Below are 22,876 nucleotides of genomic sequence, written 5' to 3' on the forward strand. Positions count from 1 at the left end.
TCCTTCTTTCCTACGTCCCTCCCTCCTGTCTTTCCTTCCTTTCTTCCTGGGACAAGCTCTTACTTGTACCTGTAGCACATTTCCTTGTATACAAAGAGTTGTTTAATAAATATGAACATGGAAATGGTTTATTCTAAAGGTGGAAATAGCTAACAATGCATCGAGATATCACATCAGCCAGCTCCTTTTTATCTGATCCCTTTAAGTGATGGGAATTTGGAATTAATTCTGAATAATGGAGAGTTATGACATTTCATACAAGTTTTAATGAAATATATGTGTGTTAATATGTGCACATATATATACACACACAAACCAGAAGTATAGTGGTGTTGTATACATATGTGTATTGTTATAGCCCAACATAGTATTATACATTGTGTATGACATGTATACTGTATCATTTAGTATTTGCACTATATTCATGTATATTAATATCTATATGTTATAGTATGTGGTGTAAGAGTATGTATGTATATATACTATATGTACATGTTATTGTACTATGTAGAAACATCTGTAATGCATATATCATATGTGTTTATTGAATTATATAGTATTATGTACATGTATTATTATATGGTATATTATGGTATTAGGAATTATAGTATTATAGACATGCATGTACTATATATGGATATATTGCAGCATTGTATAGTGCAGCATTATGCACACATATGTGTTCTATACATAATGTTGAAGCATATGCGTACTATACATTGTGTATATGTGCATAGATATTTATGTCTGGATTGATATATATATATATATATATATATATATATATACATATATACACACACACACACATAAATACAGACATACACATTTTCTTTACAGACCACACCTGTAGCTTGGGGTAGAGATCTCCCAGTGGGTCTTTGCTGGTCTAGTCTTAGAGAAGCAGAAAGTGATGAGCTGACTTGTCCAGGATCATTTTGCTCAAGGGGCAAAGTCCCTTCATTTTGGAGGAGGAAGCCCCAGTAAACAGGCCTTTGAGGCCACCAGCAACCGAGTTCCTGAGCTGCCTGGTCTGCTTCCTGTTCACTGAGGGCTCCCCCCTCACCTTCGGCTGGCTGGCCTAGACCTCCTGTCACAGACACTTCTCCAGCCTGATCAGGTGGGCAGCTTCAATAACAAAGCTTTGGAAGACTAGTCAGGATCATCTTGACCAAAGTTTCCTCAGCTGTAAATCATCAGAGGATGATTTGTGTGCCAACATCACTCCAAATTGCCCACACTACTTCTGTTCTTAATGATTCAGAAGGGACTTCAGGGGGAGACTTTATTTGGGATGTTGCTATATTTTGTCCTCATTCTGGTGGCAGATGTGGGCTGGCCATTGGATAGAATGCTTACCAACAGGAGCTTAAGGCAGAAGGAGAGCATTCTGAAGGGGCTTGTGAATTCGTTTCATATTCCCTGCAATCTAATAAGCTGCATCTGGTCTGGGCCCGATCAGTAAACTATATTTTCCATGAGAACGTGAACCATAGTTGAGGCCACATATCAAAGCAGAGTCCTACTGGTAGCTGGCTACAGCCGCAGAACAAAGGCACACGGCTACCCAGGACCTTCTCCTTGTTTAGCTGTGGATTTATTCTCCAGCTTGGATGAAAGCTTGGCCTTGGGCTCCCAGGCCGGTGCCCACCATCACCGGCTGAGAGCTGTACCACCTGAAGAAGGCAGGGGAGAAAGGCAACTTTGAAAAGTGATGGCATGGCTCTTTTGATGGGTTGGTGCTGTGTATTCCAAATTACCACCCACAATTAAGAACCAGTTAATCTTCCTTCCCCAGTGAGCTGAAGCCAGGCCCTGGAAAGTGAAGTATGCCAAAGGGCTGCTCAAAGTCCTTGCTAAATGAGGTTTGTGGGGTGACTCAGGGACCTCCTGACAACTCTACTTACAGTGCTGCCCCTCCATTACCTTGCTTGCTTCCTGTGATTTTTAGAGTGTTTAGTAAGGAATAAGCCTTGACGACCAATGGAGCCATGAAAGTGATTAGTAAGGAGAAATCACTGTCCAAAGAAGCATTTGTGGCAAGGCACCAATGGAGGAGCCCCCAAAGTTGATTTTTCACCTATTTGTTTCCTGGCAAACTTAAATAGCACCTTTCCTCTTAGAGAGCTCACAACGCCAAGACAAAAACTCATTGGGTGGCATTCTCTTGGAAGCAATGGCCTGGAGGACAGAAGGAGGGGCTAAGGAGGGGGAGGCAGAACAGCTCTGAATAGCAAGAGAGGGGAATCAAAGCTCCTGGCAGGTCCTGCTTTCGACTGCCAGGAGAAACACAGACCAAGATGAGGGAACGTACTTATTCGAGGTCTCACACATCAAGGAAAGAGCAGGGCTGGTGATGATTTGAACCCTGACTGACTCCCAGTCCAATCCCGTTTTCATAGTTCCAAGCTAATGGCGTAGACAGCTGGCATATTGACCAATGACGAGGGCATCCTTTGGGTTTTTTCCTCCATGTTTTGAGTGACCAAAGGTCACACCACTGTAGTCAGCTACTTCCACCTGCTGGCAAAGAAGTTTCCAGAACAGTTCCCTTTCTAATTTCCAATCTGATTCAAAAGGCAAACTTCAGCACAGCTTTCTGAGCTATACTAGGCAATGAGTAATATGAAGATAGCTGTTCTTGCTCTGGGAAACATACATTCGGCTATTAACACCTTAAGTCTGGATCCATATTTCCAGAGCAACCAGGAAGTCACCTAAGGAGGCCCTGAAGCAATAGAATCCAAGAAAAGGACAAATATGTTTGCATATCTGGCCTGACCACATCACTCCTCTGCTCAAGTAGTTCAGTGACTCCCGAGGGTCTCTAACCCAACTAACAAACACTTCAGCCTGGAAAAAAAAACTGTACAAAATGGCAGTGATATGGCACCACTCCAGGCTTATCTCACATTACTCCTTTCCCCCATTCTACAATGCAGCCAAATTGTCCTTCTTGTTGTTTCCCCCACTTCTACACTTCTGCATAAGCTGAGGAAGATACTCTCCCATTAACTCTGGCTCTTAAGCATAACTTTCTCTAAAAGGGCTTTCTTCACTATCTCTGTGACCTTGGACAAATCATTTACCCTCTCCATGCCTCAGTTTCCCCATCTGTAAAAGGAAAAGGTTGAACTATATGTAAGTGATCATGGTGACTTTCAAATTCTTGATTTCCTTCTTTGTACACGTTCTTTGACTCCTGAAGCATGTAAGCACCTTGGGATTCTTTATTTGGTTTTTAGATATAGCACCTAGCACATATTTGATTCTTAGTATCTAGCTGATCTGGGAGCTCTGTCTCAAATGGAGGTTTAGAACATGATGCTGCCCAACCTGGGGGACTCTCGTCCAAGCCTTCCCCATAAGTCTATCTCAGGGGCCAACCAACATATTGGAAGATTTCCTTGTTTTCTCCTGACTGCACTCTGGCCAGCCTCTTGTTATTTCTTCCAATAACACATGACCAGTCCCTCCTCTCTTCCCATCATATAATTTCTTGAAGATAACTTCTGTTCCTGTACTTCAGACTTGCTCCTTGGTTGTGTGTCGTAACCTGAAATCAGTACTGTTCCCTAGTCAGTAAGAATTGATCAAGCTGCTATCTGGCACCAGGCACACTCAGCTAATCACTGCAATGCAAAGAAGGCAAAAAACCTGGTCCCTGCCCACTTGGATTTCCAATCTTACTATCACAAAGCAATACCAGTCATTGAAAAAAAAATGAGCCTTAGCTTTTAGGGTAAACTTAAGGTTAGCAGAAAATTTTGCAAGTTTCTCCAAAGGAAAATTTAGTCCTTCACTTTTTCTTTTTCAATTTTAGGCCCAACTCACTTTCCACCCTTATTGTCAGTTTCAAAGGGGCAAAATATTGGATAATCTCTACAGGACAACCAATTAAATACATGTTTAAATCTGGGCCATAGACAGCTTCATCTTTCCTTGGGCAAGTCAGATAGCTGCATGGCCTGGCTAAACTTCATTGACTGAGAGAAGATCTCTTATAGAGGCTCTGCAATGTCCTAATGGGGGCAAGGGGGTGGGGGTAGGGAGTGTGATGCAATCAACACAATATCATGTAAACAGGAACATCTGGAGAACATTACCCTAAATTTGCAATCCTTCTCTGGACGACACTGTATGAGGGTCTCCATCATACTGGAGAATACCTTTGATGAGCATACATCCCACCAAATGGACATCCTTTATCAAAGAAGCAAAGAACAGAATTATCTCTGTCATTCTCTCTGTACTTCCATCATCTCTGTACTTCCAAAGAAGCTTGACTGACTTCACTGTGAGCCTAGAAGATGCCCTTGCTGGGAAAGAGTCCTGTAAGGCAATATTGTGTTTATCAAATCGGGAAACACAACAGCATCTTATATTTTTTTCTATATTTCAGTAAAATGTGAGGTAGTTGAAATGCAGTCCATCCTTGACTAGCACTAGCTCCCTAATCTGAACCTCATCAAGGCTGGCATTAATTTATGTAGAGATGACCTTCATAAAGGCTCTGGATAGTTTACTTTCCCTCATATCTTTGAAATTCCCCCCTCTTTCACATACCTCATACCCTAGTCTTTTCATGTCTCCACTACTGCGTCATCTTTAGAAAAGTTCTCTCCTATATATACTCAATCCAATCCAGCTGCTTTTCCTGTCTTTGTTCTCATTTGAGCTGTCTTAACTTTCTTTCCAAACATGTCCTTGATTGTGATGTTAAGATTTGAGTGTGGGGGTTCAACTACCCTTTATGCTATAGTGGCTTTCACAAGTCTGTTTTTTTTCTCGTTTGTAGCTGTCCTTCCATTCTCATTTGGAAATGCCCTTGGGATGCCTTTGCTCTGTTGGATCTCTTGCCAAGATTTTCTTTAAACTGGTTTCACCCTCCATTGCTTTTTCTCTATTTTATGATACAGTCCTGCTCATAATCGTCCATCATCCTTCATAATATTTTACAAATGAGTTTGTATTCTATCCTGGAGTTACCTTTGGCAGCTTCCCCCTCTCTCTTTGATTAAGTGATTCCAATGTTTTCTACACCACTTTCTGGGCTCTTTTTGTCCTTGTTTGGGATAAAATTATTTACTTGGTGTCAATGTTATTTCTGTTGTCCATTTCCCCTTTTCTGATTTTTAATTACTTGTTCAATAGCTTGATACATAGCTCTTTAAAGTTTGCCAAGCACTTTATATGTTAACATATAACATATTTTATCCTCCCAACAACATTGTGAGGTTGGTGCTGTCATCATTCCCATTTTACAGATGAGAAAAATGAGGCCAAGAAAGGTTACGTGAGGAGGAAGATACTATATCAAATCAGAGAAGAGATGGAAAGTTAGGTACAAGAAGAAAAAAATGTACTAGAATACAGAATAAAGGGAGCTAATGTATCATCAAACTAGAAAGCTATTTCAAGTGACTTGCTCAGAGTTATAGAGCAAGTAGGTATCTGAGACTGGATTACAATTCAGGCCTTCTTCACTTTAAATTTAATAATCTATTACCACCTAGCTGAACTTTGTTTAAATAGCTCAACATTAATTTGTTTCAACTTTAAACCATTTATACTATAAGGGGAGGAAAAGGAAGGGAAGAAATAAGCATTTATATAGCACCTACCATATGCGAGGCACTTTGCTTAGCATCTGGTTCTCATAATTTTATGAAGTATGTACTATTATTAGTCCCAATTTTCAGTTAGGAAAACCAAGGCAAACAGTAATTAAGTGACTTGCTCAGGGTTGCAAAGCTAGTGTCCAAGGCTGGATTTCTTGAACTCAACTTTTTCTGCCCTCAGGCCCAGTGCTCTATTAACTGCACTCCAAGTAGTGATGAACACAGACCAAGACATGCTGCTTGGCAGGGCAAACTCGGGGAATGAGTAACCTGAATGAGATCCTGGAAACTATGAGGGTACTGGGTGCCTTGCATGTACAAATCTGCATCAGATGTGGAGGGAGGACAGAGACAGAATAGATGGATATGAGGAACAGTGAGAGAGACAGTAGAATACTTCAGGAGACAAGATTACCTCCTTCACTATGTGGCCTGCTGCCACTAAATTCCTTCCCCAACTCCATCTACCTGGCCCCCATGTGAACGTTCAGCCAATTAGTATTTTATTAAGTACCTACTGGGTCCCAAGTGCCGGGGATACAAAGAGAGGGAAAAACAACAGCAGCAATAAGCATTCCTGAGGCTGCTGCTACTTTTTTTCCCATGAAAGGGAGAGTTCTGCACGTAGCTAACCATGGTCCTCAAAGCCCAGTTCCATTTGGATGTGTGGACACGGCTAGCGACCACATTTTTGTAACATTGTATTCCTCCATCTGAAGGTAAGCTGCCTGAGGTCAAGGATGTTCTCTTCTCTTTTGTATCCCCAGACCTAGCACATAGTAGGAGCTCAACAAATGCTTGTTGGATTGAACTTCATTTCACTAGCAACCATGAGAGCTGAAGGACTGCTCCAGAAGGCTTTGAGCAAACGACAAAAAGAAAGGTGACCAGATGCTGGCTGTCCATGGATTTAACACTTTCAATTCCTCTACCCAAGAAGAATGGGGTGTTGGGAAGGACACTAGAGCAAGGGAATATGACTTTGCTGCTTATTCTCTGAGTGATCTTAATACTCCTCTCTGGGCCCAGTAATCCCTTCCTGCTTCACTCACAAATCTATGAAACCACGCTTTCGCCTTCCTTCTAAGCTAGGGCTCTTCTCTATATCCCAGATGCCTCAACATAAGTATTTCTACAATGCCAGATGACATGGAAGCATGAGAGCAGAGCAAGGACTTTCAGTCCTGTTTTCTTCTAAAGGTGCTTCAAAAGTTGAGGAACTAGAACTTCAGTCAAAGAGATATCAGCTTGGTGACATAATGAGAAGAAGGTGACATGATGAGCACCCAGAAGGAAGGAGTAACAAAATTTCAAATGTCATACCTGTCATATACCAGGCTGTGTGATCGCAGACAAATCGCTGAACCTCATCTGTAAAAGGGGAAAGACTTAGCTCTCATTCCACCTGGCACTAAGCTGCCTGCATGATGTAGGACAATCTATTTCATTTCATTTCTAAGACTCAGTCTTCCCAAGCTATGTAGTAGAACTGGCAGCTAAGAAGACCTTAGTTCAAATCTGACCCTGGATACTTATTAGCTGTTAAGTCTGCACAAATTCTGTTTGCCTCAGTTTCCTCAGTTGTAAAATGGTGATAATAATAGCACTTACCTGCCAGGCTTTTTGTGAAGATGAAATGAGATAATAATTGGAAAATGCCTGACACACAGCTTCCATCTATCATTCTCTTCCTCCTTGCACCAGGTTGTTGTTTACACATGAGCATCAAAGGAGATGATATTTGTAAAGCACTTTGCAATACCTGAGCAGGCTACAGAAAGGCCCATTATTAATTCCTAGAAAAGTAGCTCAACCAGTGTCCAGGCCCCCAGGTCACCTGGAGCCAGACCCGAAGGCAAAGGGGTCAAAATTCTGTGTAAGGAAGTCCTCAGGGGCTCCTTTGAAAATCTTGGCTCCTTTCTATTTTCCTCCCTTTTCCCGAGGAGTCACAGATTTTTTTTTCCCCTTTTGAACCTGGACTAATAGTCCATCAAAAGGGAGCAGCCATTAACCAATGAATTAGGGCTCTTTTTCTAGGTCTATTGTGAAGGAGAACCATTTATTAGCAGAAGCAAGGCCCTGGGCCCTCACTGGAACTGTCAATCAGGTAAAACTATTGAGCAGCCTGAGCCCTAATAGCAAATGCCAGTGAAGTTCACTTCACCCACGCTTTGGAAACCTAAGCACCGAGGTCCATTATAAAGCTTACATTTCTATATTTTAAAAAGCCCATTAACTTTTCTTGCTTGGCTGACTGTAATAAACAAAGGACCTTCAGTTTAAACAAACACAGGACTGAGGCTGCTTAATAGCAACTCTGTTCAGTGACATTAAGCCCAAGTTGTCCTTAGAATAACAAATCATAACAGCAGACGTGAAAATGCCCTATAGCGCAACTTCCCTTCCAAAACAGGAGCACCTCTGAGGCCTTAGTGATGATGATTGCCAACAGATTTCATGGTCCTCAAGTCGTAAAGCTTTTACAACTGCCACCACTGGTTCCAAGGTCTGTCCTTGTGGCCTCCGCAAAATAAGCCTATCTGTCCCTCTCGCAGATGTGATCTGCTTCTTAAGTCTTTTCTTCTCCATGGTTTAATACCTCTACTTCCTACAGTGGTCCTTCACATATGGTGTTTAGAACCCTCACCACTCTAAGCCCACCTTTCTGGATATGCTCCAGTTTGTCAACAGCCTTTTACAGTCTGGCCATCTTCTCACTGGTCATCTTGTCTACTGTAGTACCATCTGGACTAAAGCCTAGTCTTGGAGCAGGGAGTATTGATAATTAATGGGTCTTGTAATGGCTGGAAATATATTCCTGGGGCCCCATGTTGCCCTAACTGTTGAGTACCTCTCAAAGGCCACTGTATCTAGACAACTCCAGTCGTGCTTCACTTTATAACTCAGCCATCATTCCATTATCTGCCCTTCTACAGCACATTTTCTGTACCCCCCACCTTCTATTATGGAACCATAATCCAATCCATACTACCATTACAACTAAAAAGGCTATGTGAATTATTCTGCTATGACTCCACTCATCATCCCTGTAAGTCTTCAAACCAGAGCACACCTCCCAGGATGCTACTCTCCTGTAGTCTTCCCCATTTGAATGCAAGATCCTCGAAGGCAGGGACAAGCTAGCTTTTGAATCACTGTCTCCCAGTGCTCAGCCAGTGTGTAAGCACTGGCACCTGGTCTACTGCCTAGAAAATGATGCCACTGAGACATCCTCCTCAGGAAATGGGTGAATGACCTCTGTTCCAGAGTTTGCCAACAAGGTGACATCTCTTTGAGCTTGGCTCTTAAAAGGATTGTGGCAGAGAAGAGTCAGAAAGATGGACACGGTCATCTATCTTGTACACAACTCGGGAAGAGTCACTGGCAGGACTGATCAAGGTGTCAGATCTCCAGATGCCCGCTCTCTCGCCCTTTCCTTCCTATGTATTGATAGCATATAATTGCAAGATTTGAAGGAATGCTTGCTTCCTGTTCAAAGAAAGGCTTCAGAGTAACCAAAGCTTAGGACGTTTACTTCCAATATTAAATTCCTCCTCACATTATTATCTATGCCCAAAAATCTGATTATATTCAAAATGCTGGTGGCTGTTTATGGCATTGTCTGGGTGATTAATGCCAATGTGACTAGAGATTTGAGAAGAGGTTGTTTTGACCTTTTTAGAGAGAAAGGAAACATTCTCTTTCAGTGTGAGCCGAGGTCTGGGGGGAGGGGTGGACAAGCTTTCAGGTTGGACTTCTTCTAAAAAAAAAAAAAAAAAAAAAAAAAAGAGGAATTTAATCAAAAAATGCCCCTAGGAAAAGGTGAGTTTTTCATGAGTAGCAAAGCCTATATAAGCAGATACAATAATTATATACCTCTAGAGCTAACTTAGAGAAGTCTTGAGAAAAAAGGGAGTCCAAACAAAATGTGCCCTCATGAGGGGGACTTCTGAGCCACCTTGCCTTTTATCAAATTCACTTGGAGGAATTTTAGGGAATGAGAGGGCCACCTCCTTGGAAAAGCTCCTCTTCATTTATTGTAATTACATGAACTCCACAATATCTTAACCCTAGTTATAATTTCACAAAATGACACATTATTATTGTCACTGAATGTGGGGAGGCTCCCTACCTCTTTTACAATTGACAGTAACTAGTAAATGTTTTTGCATGCTTTCATCCATTCATTCATTAAAATGTGACACCTAGAACTGAATATTATAGTGTGAGCTGACTAGCAGAGAATACAGTGGGACCATTATTGTCCTCCATCTGGACACTCTACAGTCATTTATGCACAGATGTTTAGGGAGCTGTTAATTCCTATTGAGAAGAATTGTAGTCTACTAAATCCCTCCTCAGAAGTACTCTGTTCTAAATGTGGGCAATTGACTCTTTGGATCGAAATCCAGGACTTCCCATTTCTACCTGTTAAACATAACCCCATTTAAGTAGATTCAGCTTTTAGTCTGGTGAAATCTTTCTGAATCTTAAATCCATTAGCCAATGAATTCTACTATCCCCATCCCCTATTCCACTCTCATTTTTTAACATTTGAAAAAAATGTTTTTCTTCACCATTCAATGATATTATTACACAGAAGTAGCAAAAAACTAAAATGAAAATAAATACCCAGCAACTGGGGAATGCCTAGACAAAGTGTGGTGTCCGAACATAAGGAAATACCACTGTGCTAAATATCCCCGTGTTCAAAATGACAACTACAAAGACTTCAGAGGATGGGAAGAGCTGTGTGAACTGATGCAGAGTAACGTAAGCAAAATCAGAAAACGGTCTACCTAACACCTATAAAGATGTAAATGGGAAGAACCCATCTCCAACATTCATCCATCACCACTCACTGGATGGGGTTCAAGTCAACTAAGCAAATGCTGAGGAAGTATCTATTATTTTCCAGACACTGTGCTAAGTGGCAGTGATCCAAGAACAAAAGTAAGAGACTTTCAGGCCCCCTGATGTTTACATTCTATTGAAAGACTTTTTCCATGATTTTTTTTTCATCTAGCTCCGTATGATATTCACCTAAATGTCCAGCGTCCATAGTTCTCTGTCTTGTCCACAAGATCACTAGGGAATAAATACACTTTGAAATTCCTCATTGAAACCAAGCTCACCTATGTCTGTGGCAATTTTTGGACTTACCACTCTTATAACCATATTAAAAAGCTAAAAAAAAATTGAGGCGATAAAGTTCATTTGGCATAATCTTCCTTGGTAAACCCAGCCTGGCCCCTAGTGATCATTGGTCTGTTTTCTAAGTGCTTACAAACCATCTGCTTCAGAAACTACTCTAGAATATTTCTGGGAATAAACATCAAGCTTGCCAGCCTGCGCTTTCCTCAGTCGACACTTTTTTTGCAAGTTGGGCTTTGTGCCTGTCTCCGGCTTCTTCGACGATCAGCAACAGCAGGTTAGGTATTTCAGCTGGGAATTCTTTCAACAGCCTGGGACATCATTCATGTGAGCCTGGGGACTTCATTAAAGCTCACATTGCTGCAGTCACAAATGCTTAGATTTATACAATAGTTGCCAGTGTATGAAGCACTCTTCTCAAGGACACATTCAGCACAAATAATTATCACCACTTCCCAGACAAGTAAGCTGAGGCCAGTAGGGACATGACTTGAGTTGTAGAGGCAGGACTCTAACGCAGATGACAGATCTAGATTCACTTCCTGCCTTCATTACACCATCCTGTCTCTCTTGGTGCAAACCCATTTAAAGCAGGGGTCGGTCACCTTTTATTTGTCATAAACACCTTTGGCAGTGTGATAAAACCAATGGGGGCAGATAGATGGCTCAGCGGATAGAACACTGGGTCTGGAATCAGGAAGACTTGAGTTCAAATTCAGATTCGGACACTAAGCTAGTTTTGTGACCCTGGGCAGGTCATTTAACTCTGTTTGCCTCAGTTTCCTTATCTTCAAAATGAGCTGAAGGAAATGGCCAACCACTCAATATCTCTTCCAAGAAAACCTCAGGTGGGGTCATGAAGAGTCAGATACAACTGAAAAGTGATTGAACAAAGTCAACAGACCTCTTCATTGAATTTGATCCATTCTAGAAGTGACCACTGCCTCCTAATACTTCTCAGGGGACCCTCTTTGTATCTTTTTTCCAGCACAGATTTCATCCCGTTCCATTAGACCTATTGTCAGGCTCACTTTTTTTGGTGAGCTTACCTTAGGGGAATGAATGAGGCACTCCTCAAGAAGGCTAAGGCATCCCAATGCTCCCAAAAGGTCATGGAATAGGACAGTCTATCTGACTTAATGTTCGCTCACAGACTGGGGGGATTGCGATCTCATCTCTCTGGGTCCTTCTTCCATTGGTACAAATGCAATCAGTCCTTTCTGATCTTGTATGATTCTTATCAACATTTCCCCAGAAAATATCCATAGAGGATCAAGCCATCACACTACAGGCCTTTCTCAGTTTTTTTTTCCTTTTACATTTCATGGAGCACTGATATGGCACTGAGGCTGCCCATCCATCCCCACATGCTTTCAACATGAGCAGCTGACTTCCTTTCCTAGTCGCACATGAGATGAATGAATGAAAAGACTTATTATGTGCACACCAAAGGATCACAGATTTAGAGTAAGAAGTACTCCTTAGATTTAGAGCAGGAAGTACTCCTTAGAGATTACCTAGCCTAACCCTTTCATTTTACATAAAAAGAAAGGCCAAAGCAGGAGAAATTATTTTCCAAGGTCACATAACTAGGAAGAGCTGGGATCTGAACTCTGAGTTTCTGACTTCCAATCCAATCCAACACTCTAGGATAGCAACAGTCTCTGTCATGTCTTCTATATCCCATAAGATCTCCTTGGTAACATGCTATAGGCTGCCTACACCTCTGAATGCCTTTGGCAAGTACTGAATAGTTAACTTCTATCTGACTTTTTTCTTAACTAAGGGACTTTTTCCTTAACTTTGTACCTCAAGGATCCTCAGGTCTAGGAATCTGCTCTTAATGTACAGGTTAGCCAAGATACTCTTGGAAAGTTTCTCTAAAGAACATAAAATCCCTATTTTCAGTGCTTGCTAGTCACTGAACTCTCTTTCACATGTCAAAAGGCAGAGAGCCAGTAATTAGTCCTTTATTACAGGGATTTGGGATTTAGAATAAATAGGAGCTTCTTACACAGAAGAATTCATCAATGCTCATCTGTCAGCTAACAGCAATACTATTTCTAAAGCATTTATGAGAAAGATGTGTCAACCTTAGGAACTTGGTATGGCAACAACATGACAAAACTAATGGGTCAAAATTGCAATCACTGAAATAAGGGGTTTCGCTGATTAATGAGATAAGTTCCTCTGAGATAGGGCCTCAGAGTTCACTCAGAAGTTCTGAGGAATCCTTTGGTGCATTAAGAGACAGAAAATAGGTAGGTTCAAAAGGGATGATTAAGTCTCAATTTGCTTTTTCCTTTCCATCTCAGCATTGCTTTACTCAGCTCCTAACCATCCTCTGATCACTCTATAATTTCTCCTTTCATCCCTTTAGTGCACTTTTTGAAGGCTAGCTTTGAGCTCACAATGTCCTAAAGATGAGAAGGCTGAGGCTGCCTTCTACCCTGAGAGTGCTCTCACAGGGGCCAGCTATTTGATTGTAGCCACTCTCAGGTACGAGAAAAACGGGCCCCATTTCAATCCATAATGAGTCCTATTTGGGAAAGCTATTCTTTTTTGTCCCATTAGTCCCATTGTTAAGGCCATCCATTAAAAAAAGGACAAGGAGCTGAAGAAAGACTTTTTTTTAAGCTGGTGAGACATTCTGTACCAAACTTGGAGCTGTGACTAGAATTTTTTGCTCTTATAGAAAGTGGAAAAGGGGGTACCTAGGACATTGTCACTGGGGAAGGATGAAGTCAGCCATGAAATAAGGGAGTGAGATGTGATGAGAGGAAGTACATTGGGAAGAAATTCCCCTGTCATATAGAGCTAGAAGAAATACAGCCTGTGGGACACCTCAAGATTTCTAAGCTGCCAAAGAGTTGGTTGCCACTACAGCCACAATTTCTTCTGCGTAGTGAGGGCAATGAATGGAAGTTGGAGGCTTGGAAGGCAGAGAAGGATGCTCAGGCCAATGTTGATTGCATCCTAATCTACACTGGCCTATCAAGTGGGGGATAACTCTTATTTTTATAAATTTGGCTCAGTTCCCTATTTTTTGAGAAATGAGGCCTTTATCAGAGAAATTTGCTGTAAATCTACCACCCCCATTTCCTACTTTCTTTATGATCTTTGCCACATTGGTTTTAATTATACAAAAATCTTTTAATTTAATGTAATTAAAATTATTCATCCTATTAACTTCTCTATTCTCATTTGGTTGCGAACCTCTCTACTATCCATAGATCTGACAGGCAATTTATTTCATATTCTCACAATTTGTTTGGGATATCATCCTTTAGTCTAAAGAGACTTACGTGAACTGATGCTAAGTGAAGTGAATGGAATCAAAAAAACCATTGTACACAGTAACAGCAAGACTATGTGATGATCAACTCTGATGGACTTGGCTCTTTTCAACAATGAGGTGATTCAAGGCAATTCCAGGAGACTTGGGATGGAGAGAACCATCAACATCCAGAGACAGAATTATGGAGAACTATATAGATCAGAGTATACTATTTTCCCTTTTTTGTGATGGTGATTGTTTGTTTGCTTGTTTTTTCTTTCTCATTTTTTCCCTTTTGATCTGATTTTTTTTTTTTTTTGCACAGCGTGATAAATATGGAAATATGTTTAGAAGAATTACACCTGCTTAACCAATATTGGATTACCTGCTGTTTGGGGGCAGAGGAGGAGGGATTGAGGAAAATTTGGAACATAAGGTTTTGCAAGGGTAAATGTTGAAAACTATCTGTGCATGTCTTTTGAAAAATAAAAAGCTATTGTTATTTTTTAAAAAGGATACCACTATGTCAAAATCATGTACCTATTTTGGTACAGTGGTACCCAGTGGTATATAGTGAGGTATTGGTCTATGCCTAGTTTCGGCCAGACTGCTTTCTATCTTTCCCAGCAGTTTTTGTCGAATAGTGAGTTCTTGCCCCAATAAATGGGATCTTTCAGTTTATTAATATTAGACTAGTATGCTCATTTGCTTATATATCTTATGTACTTAATCTATAGCATTGATCAACTACTATATTTCTTAACTAGTGCCATGTTGTTTTTGATAAATGTACTTTATAATAAAATTTGAAATATAGTGCTGCTCTCTCCCTTTTGTTTTGACATTTTTTCATGGATTCCATTAATAGTTAAACTTTTATTCCTCCAGATAAATTTTGTTATTAGTTTTCAAGCTCTATAAAGTAATTTTTGGGTAGGTTGATTGGTATAGCACTGAACAAGTAAACTAATTTATTAATAATTGATATTATTAATATTGTCATTATGGTAGTATTGTCATTTTTATCATACTGGCTCAACCTACCCAATTAATATTTCTCTATTGTATTTTATTTCTCCAATTACATATAAAGATAATTTTCAACATTCATTTTTGTAAGATTTGAGGTCTAATTTTTTTCTCTTCTCCCTTTCTAAAACAGCAATCAATCTGATATGGGTAATACATGTAAAATCATTTTATGATATTTCTCTAATTGCTTGTCTTTTGTCAATTTTTTGTTATTTTGTAATAGTTTTGTAATTTCATTCTAATAGTTCCTGTATGTGTCTTAGCAAGTAGACTTCCAAGCATTTTATACTATCTACAATTATTTTGAATGGAAGTTCTCATTCTGTCTCTTCCTGCTAGGCTTCGTTGGTAATATATAGAGATGCTGATCATTTATGTGGGTTTATTGTATATGTGGTTCTTTGTTTGTTTTTCACTCTGGAAGAGGACCATGACATCAGGGAGATGATGCCATGACATGAAAGTGAACTAGATTGAAGTGAGGGAGGGCTGTGCAAGGTCACCTGCCTCACCTTCCTCTCCAGAGTCATCTGGGTCCAGTGACAGGATATAGATCAGGACAACTGGAGATGGCCCTGGATGCAGGGGGAGAACTTATTGAGTCAAAGAAACTCCTCTTTCACCTAGCCCCCCCTCCAAAAATCTAACTAACTAAATGAATGAATGAATCTGGGAAGGATAGACCTTCAGGGTTTCTGGGCAAAGCAGATATGACTACTATTTACATTCAATCTGAATCAATCAGGACCTAAACAGTGATCAAATGGGACTTGGCTTAGAATCTATTGATGACCAATTAGAATCAGAAATCTAGCCAGCAAACCTCAAGATATATTGGAAGGTTTCTAGAGTTCTGATAAAGTTGCTAATTTTTGACTAGTTTTTTAATTGATTCTCTGGAGTAATCATATACAATCATATCATCAGCAAAAAGTGATATTTCTGTTTCCTTGTTTTAAATAGGAACTAATTATCATTTTAAGAAACAAACAAGCATTGTATTTTGTCAAGTATTTTCTATATCTAATGATATAATCGTATGATTTTTGTTATTGATATGGTCAATTATACTTTTAGTTTTCCTGATGTTGAGCCAGTCCTGTGTTCATGTTATAAACCCAGACTGGTCATATTGTTGTTGTTGAATCATTCATTTATTTGTGATCACATGGGCCATAGCACACCAGACACTTCTATTCTCCACTATCTCCTAATGTCTGTCCAAGCTCATGTTTCTTGCTTCTATGACATTAGCCAATCATCTCATCCTCTGCTGTCCCCTTTTCCTTTTGCTTTTCCTAACATCAGGGGCTTTTCCAATGAGTCCTGTCTTATTATGTGGCCAAAGTATTTAAACTATAGCTTCAATATTTGACCTTCCAGTGCATTAATTTCTTTAGATATTGATTGGCTGCCCTTGCTGTCCAAGGATCTCTTAAAAGTCTTCTCAAGGACCACAATTCAAAGGCACTGATTCTATGGCACTCAACTTTCTTTATAGTCCAACTTTTACATCCATATTTTGCTACTGGAAAAACCACAGCTTTGACTCTACAGACCTTTGTTAACAAGATGATGTCTCTGTTTTTCTTCTAAGGAACAAGTGTCTTAATTTCATGACTGCAGTCACTGTCTGCCTGCAGTGATCTTTGACCCCAAGAATATGAAATCAGATACTGCTTCCATTTCTTCTCCCTTTATTTGGGAAGTGATGGGACCAATGGCTATGACTGTAGGTTTTTTGTTTGTTTGTTTTATTTTCATGTTATGCTTCTGGCAGCTTTTATACTCTCCTCCTAATTCCACTTCACTTCCTGCCATCAGAATGACATCATTTGCATATCTAACAGGAAAAGTGAGGCCCATCCAAATGAAGTGGTTTGCTCAAAGCTACAGAGGCAGCCGATGAATCTAGATGGAACCCTCTTCTCACTGTATCACATCACCCTATCAGTGAATGGAGCTGTGCTTTCAAATTGCCATGAATTTCAAGCATGTCTCTCATTTCAGGTTAAAGTTGGAAGGGGAAGGATCAAGGCAAGCTTATAAGCCCCCTGAGTCCCTCAGTCCTGCATCTAGCTGAGTAGAACGGGGGCTGAGGGAAGCAAAACCAAGAGAAAAGCTGTCAGGATTCAATGCAGATAGCACCATAGAGCCCTAGACAAGCAAGGCTCAGAGAGCAAGGCCCAGAGGATGCCAAATTCAAGGGTAACTTTTAGGCCTGATGGAAAGCAGTGCCCTGAGTCAGTGAGAACAAAGACAAAGAAATCTGCTGGCTTTGATCCGGCATCAGAGCAACTTTCCTAACAGCTAGGCAATTGCCCTCTGCTCTTAATACCACCCATCTCCCTGGCTTTCTGGGAGGAAGGCAGAGAAAGTTTTACTCAGCTGCCTTCAATATGATGAAGGCCTTGGCTTTCCTCAGGGTCTGTAACTAAATCCTTGTTGCAGTGATATGCTTTATGATGGGGATTTACAGGCCCAAGTGTGCTCGGGGAATTCACATCAACCGATATTTATGATGATATGCCTGGGAAACTAGGCTCAGCACTGTGAAATGTGAGATACAGGGAAAGAGTGCAAAAGATTCTAATACCCACACCAGGCTCGTACCCAGTTAGGGAAACCAGAACAATCCAAGGCAGGATTTCTTTGGAGGAAATGGTACTCAATGGCCAGTCAATGCTAATGAACGCGTAGAATATTCTGCACCCCAGCCTCCTTGCTGCTCCCAGAACACATTTTATCCCCCACCTTCATACCTTTGCCCTGGATGGCCCCCAAATCCAGAATGTCCTCTCTCCTCACCTCAACCTCTTCAAATCCATAACTCCATTCAAGGTTTATCTTCAAAGCCTTTCTTGATCCACATGCTCCTCTGGCATTGCACCCAACACACATATATTATTGCTATGCCACCATCTCAAAATCACTCGCTATTTGCTTTACATATATTTTCATTTACTCATTTGTATATAGATTGTATTCTCTCTTCTCTTCCACCTCCTCCGTACTTTCCCATGTATCTAGAAGGTAGGGGTTGTTTTACCTATCTGTGTATTCCTGTGCCTTTAAGGACACTAGGTAGTACTGCAGCAGATAAGAGCACCAGGCCTGGAGTCAAGAAGACCTGGATTCAAACCTGGCTTTAGATAACATCCAAGCTGAGTGAGCTCAGTCAAGTCATTTCACCCTGCTTGCCTCAGTCTCCTCATCATAAAATGAGCTGGAGAAGGAAATGGCAAAACACTGCAATATCTCTACCAAGAAAACTACAAATGAGGTCATGGAGAGTCACACAGAACTGAAAATGACTGACAAATCTGCAGCCAAGTGGATTCAAAGTTGGCTTTGGAGCCAAGAAGACCTGAGTTTAAGTCCTGCTTCCGAAACATCCTAGTTAGGGAACTCTGGGCAAGTTATTTAGCTTCTCAGTGCCCTGGCCCATATTGACGAAGAAGGTGCTGCTGATTTGAATAAGGCAGTGGTTCTCAAACTTTTGTTTTCAGCATCTTTATCCTATTAAAAATTATTGAGGATCTCTCTAAAGAGTTTTTAGGATTATATTTATAGACATTACCATATTGGAAATAAAAACTATTTCTGAATTTGTAGACCCTCTAAAAGGGTTTCAGAGATCCCCAGGATTCTCTAGACCAGTGGTTCTCAAACCTCTGTTCTCAGTATCTTCATGTTAAAAAACTATCAAGGATCTGTTCAAAGAGTTTTTGTTCACATGGGTTATATTTATAACTATTTACTATATTAGAAATAAAAATAATTTTGAATTTGTAGACCCTCTGAAAGGGTTTCAGAGACCCCAACAATTCTTTGGACTACACTTTGAGGACCACTGCTCTAGACCATACTTTGAGAACCACTGGAATAAGGTGTTTCCTTGTTCAAGAACTCCTGGTACCAGTGAAGTCACAGGTCCAGTCTCCATCTCCATCCTAGTTCATCTAAGTATGAAAGCACCTTTTGGAGTCAGAGGTGAATCTGGGACCAAACATTATTTGGAATCACCCATAAAGTTCCCCTGTTAGCCTAGTATACCAGGATGTACCAATTTTGTTGAGAAATTCTATACCACCTTTTGGCAGAGCTGGGGCAGACTCTGTGCCTTGCCCCTGGGGCAGGGGTCATGGATCACTTATCTCTCCCTATGGCCACCTATCAACAAAGATGTCTCTGGAGAAAACCAAATGAATGATGGTCATGAATTCTGCTCTGGGAGCTGCCACTGCTACTTCATCTCCTGGTTCTGTCCAACAGGACAGGTCACAACAAATCTGTGGCCTGTTACCCAGAGCAGCTCTAGTCCAAGGCCTCTCATACTGCTTCCACAGGTCTCCACCCAATATTCTGGGGACCTGCCTCTCAGCTCCTTAATATTATGTGAACACCAAGGTGTCCCTTTCTTATCTCTCAATCTCTATGTGTGCAGCCCTCTTCCTCCCTTTCATAAATCATTTACAAGCGATCTTTCACATTGTTTCTTGCACGCAATTCATCACAGGGGAAGCACCACAACTTATTCACTGGCCCCACAAACCTCTCTAGCAATTGACTATATATCTATCATTAGAGAATCACCCTGGCTAGTCACAGAGAAGTTCATGGCCCCAGGCTGAAGACATTTCCAACCAGAGCAGCTCCTGAAGTTTCTTACTCTTCAGTGCTGCCCAACAGACTCTGGGCCTGTGGTAACCTCACTGCTGAGCCCTAACTTTATTCCTCTGCTCTTTGCCAGGGAGAAGAATATGACACCTGGGAAGGACAACAAAAGGGTCTGACAGGGAGCTGAAATCAGGAAGGCAACAGGAAGTGAGCATGGAGATGCCATCCACAAGTTGTCACCAGCCCTAGACAAACTACACGCCTCAGTATCCAACACATAGGAGCTGAGTTTGGGGGGCCATTGTCAGGGACTTAGAATGAATGTGGAGAAGTAAGGAGGTACCCCAGGGCTGGACAAGGGCAAATTTTTCAATTTCCAGAGAAGGGAAGAAAAACTCTAGTTTGTATTAGCAAAGGAACGTAAGAGCCATCGTGGCTTCATTAAGAGTTGGTCAGGACACATTGAGAGGCAAAGTAAGTGCTCTGGTCTTGGGCTCAGGAAAAACTGAGTTCAAACTTGACCTCAGACATTCACTAGTTGTATGGACCTGGAAAAGTCTTGTTACTTCCTTTCCATTTGTTTCCTCATCTATAAAAAGAGGGGGTTGGGTACTATGACTGAAGTTTTTTCCAAATCTATGACCCTATGAAGCCCATCTCCATTTTTTTCCACCTCCCAATGCCATGTCTCCATCTTAGTTGTCCCCCATGATTGAAATGCTATTTCCCTTCCCCCCTCACTGGTTGCCCATTTATCAGCTAGGTTAGGGAGAGGCTGCCCCTCTGAGATCCGTTTCAAAACTGCTCTTCAGTCATTTAAGTTGAGCCTGACTTTTCATGATCCCATTTGGAATCATTTGGAATTTTCTAGGCAAAGATATTAGAAGGATTTGCCAGATTTGAACTCAGAGGGATGAGTCTTTCTGACTAAAGGCCCCACACTCTATCTGCTGAAGTACCACCTAGCTGCCCTTCCCTTCCAATGCACAAACGTTTTGATTTCTGTTAAAAAAAAAAAGATCATGTTGAGGATCAAGCAGAATTTTGGAAATAAGAAGATTAAGGCAAGAATTCCAGGCTTACTATTAACTTGAATGACCTTCCACAGGTACACACACACACACACACACACACACACACACACACCCTTAATTCAAGGGGAGAAGAGAGGGTTTTTGTCTTACTATACAAGATAAGGTGATTGACACAGATCATCTTGAAGGCTTTTCCAGCTCTGATATTCTGTGACTGGCCATTCTCAGTGTAAAACTATTCCTCTGAATTCCCCTTACAAAGGGAATCTTGTCTGTCTATCTGTCTCTGGAGGTGGTGTATGCTAGCACGACTACCCCAATTACTGAGGCAGCTCTGCTCCCTGTCTCCACATGCAATGTGGCTTAGAAATTTCTTTACTCAACTTATTCCTTCCCAAGTGTATTGGGGCTATGCTATCCATCAGATCTCACTCCTGAGGAGAAGGCAGAGCCAAAGTGATCTAAATAAACATCCACACAGAAAAAGACTGAAGTTTCATGACAAAAAGATATAGAGTCCTCTGGCTTTGTGGCAATGGCTCCTCACTCCTGTAAACTGGATGTGGGAAGGGAAGGCCTATTTAGGTCACAGTAGCTGGTGGGATGTCAGAGTCCTTGTATCTTTTCCTACAAAGATGTTTCTAGCAGCTTCACTTTCTTGGCAAAAGCTTGGAAGAACTCAATTCATAGGAGACTTGGTACTCTGAAGATAGAGGAAGGTGTAAATCAGGAAGGCAGCATGAGCTCACTGTCTGGCAGGCAAAAACTGGGGCTTGAAGGAATTATTAGGGGTGAAAACACATATTCAAAGGCAAATTCCTGAGTGCTATCTATTACCTTCCAAGAGCAAGAGGCAGCAGACATGGGGGCTTGGTGTTCTGGCCAATTCTCTTTCACATTCAAAGGGGAAGAACAGTAACAGAGGTCAATGATCTCCCTGGAGTGATGAAGAGACTCCTTTTGCTGCTTATTTGTGACCCTAACTGAGTTCTAAAAAATAGTGAAAGGTGAAAGGATTTACTTCTCCAGTGTCTTTCCTGACTCCAGAGTTAGCCTTCTAGTTGTTGCTCCATTTAAAACCCCTTGGAAAATAGGTCATGGTGAACCCCAAATGAAGATACCCAGGAGGGTGAGCCAATGATGAGGTGGAATTGCTGAAGGTCTTCACAGTTATTAATCGCAGAAACATAAACACACACGTGCAATTTTGTAGTGCCCTCACCTCCTACCTCAATGTCCGGCATCACAGTCACCTTTTTGACTCCCCTTGAGAAATAAAGTTGCCGGGTAAAAAGGATTGTTCTTTGAGAATGTTCCCAGCCTTAACTTGCTTTTATTAGTGGCCCAGACCACCAATAGAAGGCAAACACCAGTATGTGAAAAAACCCCAGGTATGTAACAGGTTGGACTGTATCCAGTCCAATAGGTTTGTAGCCCTGATCCCACAGCAGACATCTTTTACCAAGGGTAAAATGTTACATAGGTAAAGACTTGTCAGGAAGAACCTGGTCAAGGTTAACAAGGTGCTCTTATGCAGAGGAGAAGAGTTCCAACCACTGTCCTATTTGAGGCTTTGCTTTGGGGTTACTGGTAGTTCTTAGTGGAAAGGGAGCTCTCCTTGGTCCTGCTTGGTACTATGGACATCATATTACACCCAGCCAGGTTCAGGGCTGCTATGGTGTAGACTCTTGGATTAGACCTAGAAAAGGGAAGCTAGGGAAGAGAGGCCTAGAACTGAGAGTGTCTCTTCTTTCTTCTTGCAATCCTCATGAATCTCTCCTTCAAAGATACTGTATCAACAGCCGCCTTTTCTAATACCAGATATAACATCTCTCATAAATAAATGAGTGAATGGATAAACGGATGACACACACTTATAAAGTAACTCACTGCTTTCCAAGGACTGTGTTCCATGTTAATAATACATATACAAACATGAGGTGATCCATCCCTTCAAGGAGCTGAAATTTGACAAGAGGAGCTAGGATATCTAAGGGAATAGTGGCCAAGGAAGGGCATTTGCTTTGAGGAAAGTGATAAGGGGGAATAAGAGGGAAATCAGCTGTGATGCCTTTTCCAGATACACTGGTGGCACTGGCTGGATTACAATTATGAGGTTCTAGTTCCACCAAGCAAGG

Source organism: Sarcophilus harrisii, chromosome X (assembly GCF_902635505.1).
Source record: "Sarcophilus harrisii chromosome X, mSarHar1.11, whole genome shotgun sequence".
Classification (NCBI taxonomy): domain Eukaryota; kingdom Metazoa; phylum Chordata; class Mammalia; order Dasyuromorphia; family Dasyuridae; genus Sarcophilus; species Sarcophilus harrisii.